The following is a 7,743-nucleotide window of genomic DNA, read 5'->3' as shown; positions in this document are numbered from 1 at the left end:
ACCTTTCCATTCAGTGGTGTGTCTTAGCTTATTGAACTGTTGCGAATAAGGTGTTTATTTTGTCTTCCCCAGCTTAAGCTAACGCTGATGAAAACGTGGGACTCTTTTCAGAAGCGCTCTGTTGTGCGTGCTTTGCCTCCGTAGCTTTCCCTTCATTGCGACAGAAAGTTGTCCGCGAGTATAGACAGCGCTGCCCGTGGAAACCAAGGAACATATTTAGGGCCTCTTCAGAGTGCCGAATTACTCATCACCCAGATGAGACCGTTCGAAGCCGGAATGGACAATTCCGCAATGAGAATGAAAAGATCAACTCTTTCTCCCCTCTCGCTTGGCCCGTCCTCCTTTCCACTTGGCAACAAGCGGACGGGTGCTCGCCCTCCGGAGAACAGCGACCTGCCAGCGTGAGGGCGAAAGATAAATGACTCGGTTCCGCATGAAGCGGAAAGTGAGAGAGAGAGAAAGAAAAGTAAAGCCACGCCTAATGCAAAACGAAGAACGGCAGAGTAGAAATGAGCATTCGTACGCACGAACACAAAGGCGCGCGCACATATGAGCGAGAACATTTACCTGCTCACCCATTTCTATTTCCACCCTGCTACGGCGGTGGCAGGAAGAAAAAAAAAAGAAAACTCGCGCATCGGTGGTCACCGAAGGCACGCAAAAACCTCAAACACGCCAGCGTGCTGTACCGTAACATGTTCGCGCTCATATTGTCGTCTGTGCGTGCGCGTGTATATTTGTGCGTCTGCTCCCTTTCTCCCCGGAATTAAGCGTTCGTGGCTGCCGCCACCTCACCAGCTTCGTTGGTTTGGAACGCTTTCTTAGGTTCCGCGGCTAGAACAAAAAAAAAGAGAGAGAGAAAGAGACAAAGAAAACTAAAGGCTGAGCTTGGCCGAAAATCATCGAGGTCCAGCTAGGCCCCACCTGCGGACATTGCTTGTCGCCATCGGCCCCGATTCGTTCGTTATTCGTAGCGGAGGGGAGAGAAAAGAAAAACTTTCCGAACCGAGGGGCTGTGGGAGCGTCGTTCGCATTTCTCTGCTTCTCGAGTCGGACAGACGGCAGTTCAGTGCCTCAGGCGTGAGGACCTCCGCGCCGGTACGGGAACCATATAAGGACCACGGCGAGCCAGGCACGGAGTCACCTGTATCATGAAGCTTATTCCGGTGAGTGGGCAGCTGAATCTTTGCAAGGCGTTTCTTTAGTTCGCGTGTATAGCTAGCATGTTTTTTATTTGGCGTCAACGCAAAGTCGACAATTCTTAGAGGTCAGCGTTAGCTTATTGCCGTGAGTGAGCCGGTATATAGTAATGGCAAAGCGATTCCTTTTTTGTAAGCCAGGACAGTATTTTTTGGCTTCCCCTGCTGGCACGAACGTTGTACGCACAGCATGCGTTCGGGTTCCTGCGGAGAATCTGCGTGCATTCCACACTGCGGTGAACGTCAAGCGCTAAATTTATGCAGTCCTTGCCGTAGACCGTGACCGATGCCGACGCTGTTCATTCGGCTCTTACCTCGCGAACCGTCGAGGTGCGATGCCTGCACAGGTGCGACAGCCGGTACGCTGCTCATGAGGCCGCCATTCTGAAACGTATTCAGCGCAACGCTAAACCTTGCTTTCGCATTCAATGCTTCAACTTCAGGCTTGGTTTCTATGCGCGTTATCGTCGACACTCATCGTAACATGAGTTTTGTCATAATTTTTTTCTTATTCAGTAGATTTTCTTTTCTGATCTGGGTCCCCTGTCACCAATAGGCCTATATAAATGTAATTCCCCACAGATTCCAGAGGCTCGGTGCCAATCACGAGTATTCGTTTCCTTGCGAGGTTACTGAACGTTATCCCAGTCTTCTGCTCGTCAATTCTTAGACTTACCCATACACTCTGTAGGTTAAGGCCCTCGACAACTCGTTGCATGTCATCTCCAGCGTTGCTGAACAGAACAATGTCATTTGCGAGCCGCAGGTTGCTGAGATGTTGCCCTTCGATCGTCACACCTGATCTTTCCCAGCTTAAGAGCATGAACACTTCTTGTAAGCACGCAATGAAGTGCGTGGGAGAGATTGTGTCTCCCTTTCTGACCCTGTACAATCACGCTGGTGTCTGCAGGGGAACCGCTGCTGCTGATGAGCCGTGTAGACTTACGCACTGGGCATGGTACACCTGGTCGTGTGAAGGTCGCTAAAAGAAAAATGCGCATGTTGGGCCAACGACAAAGCGAATAAACCGGAGCAACGGCACGAGCCAAATCTTGCAGATAAAGTCATGCGACGTAAGTGCGCGCCAGGAGAAAAAAGAAGAAATCGCTTGTACAAAGAGGAACTTGACAATGTGAAACAAGATCATATGTAACGCCAGGTCGAAATCATCCCAGTTTGCTTATGAATTATATAAGAAACAAGAATTAATCTTATGAGACGTGCGTCTGCTTGAGGAATATCTTCTCCGTGAGAGAAAGGTATTGAAGTGTACTGAACGCTTTGAAAGAGAAACCAAAGAGAAAAGAAAACAGTACAAACATGCGCACGATAACCTAATACTGTGTTATGCATTTTAAAACTGGCTGTCACTGCACTTCGTTTTTTCTTATCCATGTTTCTTGGCTTTACATTACGCTAAGCTCAGATACAATGCTTATCCGAATCAACGGTTGTCGCATGATAGATGTGTCGCTGGTGCCAGCGTCTCGACAAGGAGACTTGCCCGCATCAGTGCCCCGATGAAGGCGGGTCTCCTTGTCGAAACGTTGGCGTCAGCGACGTATCTTTCATTCGACAACTGTTGATCAATTCATCTATCAGCTAATAAAAGAAAGGCGCACAATTCTACGCACACACACAAACAGGTCAGACATGATGAGCAACACTACCAACTGCTTTATTAGGCCTTCAATGGTCGCCTATATATTGCACCCAATACCTTTTGAGCATGGGTAGGAACGCAAGACAACATGTAATAAATAAAAAAAGCAAAATGAGTGTTTTTTTAATTTTAGTTTAAAGTCACGAATTCCTACTAGCCACTTTCTGACCGGTATATAGATACGTATAGTATGGTATTGTGCAGTATGTGTAACTATGCAACTTGCGACATGAAACCGAAAACCCATATATCTGTTTCTTTTCGTGTTTTCACCTGTTGTATTGCAATTCTGCGCATGTCTTGGAGGCATTGTGTGCAATGTATTGACAACGAAAACCTACTGAAACAGTTGGTAATGATGCTAGTCTTGTCTATCCTTCTCTGGATGCGCGTGAATTTGCGCGCTTCTCATAGCTATGTTTCACCAGCTAGCCCGCAAAGAAGCACTTCAAGAGTACATGTTAGTGGCATACTCTGTCCTGTTCGGCTTAATACTTACTGCAATACTTTGAATGTTGTGTTGTTGAGTCTGTATAATAAACTCGCTGCGTAGCTTTTATCCCGCAGGATATATATTTTCTCAATTTTGTTTTTATCGGACTACCATAGACGCTGCCCGGACTTTTGCTGTTGCTGGTTGCGAGCAGCGTAGCGTTCAAGACCAAGAAGCTTCTGGCTCTGGCAGCGCTGAGTCATGCTGGTTTGGGTGGCATTGGAGGGCTCGGCCTTCTCGGGCTGGCCGGTCTGCATCACCACCACGGACATCACGGCGGATACCATGGCGGACACTATGGCCACGGATATGGCCATGGTTACGGCCATGGTTACGGACACGGCTATGGGTGGCCTTCCTATGGATACGGCTACGGATATGGGTGGCCCTCGTACGGCGGCTACGGTGGTTACGGTGGCTATGGTGGTTACGGATGGTGGTGAAAACCGGTGCGTTTCAAGTCAGTGCCGTAACGCAACAGCTGACGAGCGCCACATTTTCTGCCGCAGTGGGCGGGTTTCGAGGCGGTGTGTATTTTTCAATGGGATCAGATCTAGGTAGGATGTCTGTGCGGTTCTGAACCCTTCTTTCCTTATGTGCTGCCTGCTCCTTAATCCATTACCATGAGCATTTTTAGTCACGATTGATGTTGACAAAAAAAATATATCGTACGAGAATCTTCGTTTGTGCACTATAACTGTTTAAGTCTCTTTTTCTTAGCTGTATTTTTCCACGCAGCTCAGCTGCTGCCTATACATGCGCAAGCGTACTCAAAGCGAAATGCACAGAATCAACGCACAAGTTTCCTTCTGTGAGCAACTTTCAAGTAACGTTTGCTTAATACCAATGCAATTATCTTCCTTCATCTGGGAGCTGTACTGGGCATGATTGTTATAATGAAGTGCATAATGCAACGAATACTATTCGCTCTTTCGTATAGATTTCGATATAGAGGCTTCACATAAAGCTGCTTTGCTGTATCAATGGGCTAGGCCCTTCATTCAGCCCATATACTTTGGTGTAACAAATTACTTTCTGACCGCAGCCCAGCATAGTAAAACGCCCTGAATCTGTAATGATACTCTTACACAAACAAAGCGTAATATACGATAGAGGAAAGATGTCGATACCTTATTGTTACCACATTATGTCTATGTCTTGTGATCTCGCTGTTTTGACACAAATGCGTTAGTTATGCTTGTTTGTTATTTATACGGTCCATAAGTAGGAACCACCGAGTGCCTACGCTCTACTAACTTATTTACCGAGCTCAACTGTCCTCAACTCAAACGGGATGCCGCTTGTGTTGACACAACTAACAGCCATGTTTTCTTCATACCCGGGGACGCTTGGCCGCATATACCAAATCGGCCTTAACCTTCGAGCGAAATAAAAAGAAACCGACGATGCGAACGGACACGTCTATGCGCCAGCATCAAGTGACTTCATTCGGGACAGAGTAGAAGTATGTAAGCACGCTGACAGACCTAACGAAGAAGCAAAACTGCCATGTACTTAAGAATTGACATTGACGAATGGTGATTACAGTTGTTGAAGGGATAAACATGACACGACGTGTTAGCACAGAGAGGACACAGTCTTGTTTTGTGGTTGGCTCAATTGTCCCTCGTGTGTTCGCACAATAAAGCTAAATGCGATTTCACACTTGCAGTGACATCGCCATTGCATCGCGGCATGCGTACTGATAAAAAGGGGGGTATTGTATGTTTCTATTCAACTGAGCAACTACATTTGTTTCTGTTACAGCGCACTGTGAATGCTCGACGACTGTGGAAGTTCGAAGAATCAGAGTCGTTTGTAAATAGGAAAAGCTCTATAGCCTAATAAAACAAGTAAACGAAGCCAACAAGCTGTGGAATCTTCGAGTGGCTGCTATAGAGACTCTTTCCAAGTTACGTGAATTCTTCGATGGTCGTTTACTGTGCAGGCGCTCTCACTCCACTTACCCGAAACATCGTGTCGCATCGTGCCGAGCCGTCAGCTCTCACCACGATGTTATCGCTTACGCCCATCAGTCGTCGCACGTCACTACCTTTCCTCCCGCTTTCCTTCTCGCAGCGCCGCCCTCTGTCTTCCCCTCATTACCCGTGCCCTCCTCTCTGTAGTCCGATCCCCTACACCAGCGACCATGCCATCTAGAACCGATGGACGCCACACAAAAAGCTTCGGTTTAACTGTTGCCTTGACAGTAACGCAGCAACCCAGGAACTCAGAAATAAAGCCTCTGCAGTTACTCAGTCCAGCCATCAATCGCAAGATCAAAAGCCGCCCACCACCCAAACGGATAAAAAAAAAGCTTCGCATTAAAAACAATGAGGGCTGATAAAAAATTAATGACCCGCCTATCCTTTGTCTCTCAGAAACTTCGCTTACTATCTGTACGTTGTATCCCTAATGTATTTGTGCTTGTCCAAACTCATTGGACGCAGGGCGGTGGTTTTAGAGAATCATGTGTGGGTGGTATTGCTGTTTGCCACTTGCTCGACACAACCATGCTTGCGAGTGGATTCGTGTTGACACCATAAAAACCAGGAAATGTTCGTAAAGGTATCCGCAGATACAGATAAAGATAGCACATGTCCAAGCCATACTAATACTTTGAGAAACAGAAGTAAGCGTTAGGCATATTCTCGGTCACATACCAATCCAGGAGAAGCCCTGCTTCAAGGGGTAAAGTAAATGGGTAACGCCGGTTTCAGCATTCTGCTGTAAAATATACGATGATACGGAGCAAAGGTATGATGCCTCCCTCCAAAAAGTCGTCTTACTACGTCAAGTCTTGCTACATTGCGTCCATGGGAGATTATTCTTCCTGCAGGGGCACTGGATCTTCAAAAGGGAGGCGTTTAACTTTTGTCTCCTCGCGATGTTTCTCAGAGACTGATTCAACCAGCGGCTTGTGACGTTTAGCAGTATTTGCTTTTACACGTATTGTGGTGCGTTATCACTACAGGAAGGCCCTGATATGGGACACCGATGTTTCTGGGATGATTACAGTGAGGGACGGACAGTCAGTGTGTCAACAACAGAGGGACGTGGAGTGAAAGCTTCGAAGTACCCGCTACAGGGAAGCTTCGAGGCGATTAGCATTCTTAGGATACATTAGGCGCTTTCCGGGGTCTGCCTGGCTGTCTGTCTATTTGTGCCTCTAGCCGTTTTCTCGCCCAAATTGGGTGACTATAGTTAAGTTATAGTTCTAATGGGTAGGGTATCGGGCTGCTGTGCTGAGGAGTTCAAAACCAGTCATTGTGCCAACTTGTGCCGGTGGGTATTTGACACTGGGTATGAACCACTCTTCAAGTAATCTCTTTGACGCCAATTTGGGTCGCTAGAATGTGTCGCTATTCAAAGAACCTGTTTGACGCCAACTGGGATAACTGGGTATGTTCACTAGGTAGGTCACCTCATCAATGAACCTCTTTTCCTCTTACTTGGGTCAATGGGTATGTGCCAATGGGTAATGCCATTCTTGAGTAAACCTCTTTGACCCCAACTTGGACCACTGGGCATGTACCGCATGGTACGTGTAGCTCCTCAATAAGAAAGAAATAACTAAGGAATTTTCTGGTGCTGGGGGGAATAGAACTCACACATGCGCAATGGGAGGACTTCGCGGCGGCGTCGCTAGATGGCGATGCGTGCCTACAGAGAAGCCTGGCTGCGTATATGCCTCATCCATGACGCGTCTCTCAGGTGGCAATACGGCGTGCCGCTGCATTGCTTCAATGCTAATCGCATTAACACCGACAATCACCGCGAGATGGATCCTGCTGGAATTTTGATTGGAGGCAGTCATGTCAGACGTGAGCTGTAGAAAGGGTGCGACGTCGTGCTGGTTGGTTCATATTAGCATGGAAACAGCGCAAAAGAGGGAGACTGAGACACACCAGGTCGATGCACTGGGCGGTGAGAGGAGGGGGAGAGAACTTAAGAGTCCACGTAGTGGACTGTCCATGTCGGCCACCGCTCATTGGCCGGAGTTGTACCAGCGACTGGCTGAGGGTGCCGTCTCCTCCTCACTGGCAGTGCTCCAGCCAATCAGCGGTGGCCAATATGGACAGTCCATTTAGTGAACTCTTGCAAAATACCCCACTCCACCCCCCACCCCCCTTTTTGGTGGCGTAGTCGGTCGGAGTGACGATTTTTGGACGGTAAACTCTTTTTGAAAGCCGTTGAAGTATCCACTTTGCGAAACAAAATGAAGTGCAATTACAAAACTCGTGCGTCCTATATATCAACGAGGGGATGGCAGCCTCCACGACACTGAACACAAATTCAGTGCTGCAGGCACGCAGATATTGCGTGTGCGAGTACCCGTACTAGATACTATCATGCTCATTAGCGTAGCATGCCTAATAAAGGGGGGA

At 47.7% G+C, this 7,743-nt stretch overlaps 1 long non-coding RNA gene across 1 annotated transcript; it reads left to right on the top strand.

Annotated features, from left to right (window-relative positions):
* Positions 1 to 899: 899 nt before the first annotated feature.
* LOC139046898 (uncharacterized) lies at positions 900 to 5,226 on the top strand. Its single transcript, XR_011506975.1, has 3 exons — positions 900 to 1,166; positions 3,472 to 3,804; positions 5,123 to 5,226. It is a non-coding gene; the product is annotated as an uncharacterized lncRNA (long non-coding RNA).
* Positions 5,227 to 7,743: the final 2,517 nt, after the last annotated feature.

The sequence above is a fragment of the Dermacentor albipictus genome, chromosome 6 (assembly GCF_038994185.2).
Source record: "Dermacentor albipictus isolate Rhodes 1998 colony chromosome 6, USDA_Dalb.pri_finalv2, whole genome shotgun sequence".
In the NCBI taxonomy this organism is placed as follows: domain Eukaryota; kingdom Metazoa; phylum Arthropoda; class Arachnida; order Ixodida; family Ixodidae; genus Dermacentor; species Dermacentor albipictus.
This window is presented reverse-complemented; position numbering and strand designations above follow the sequence as displayed.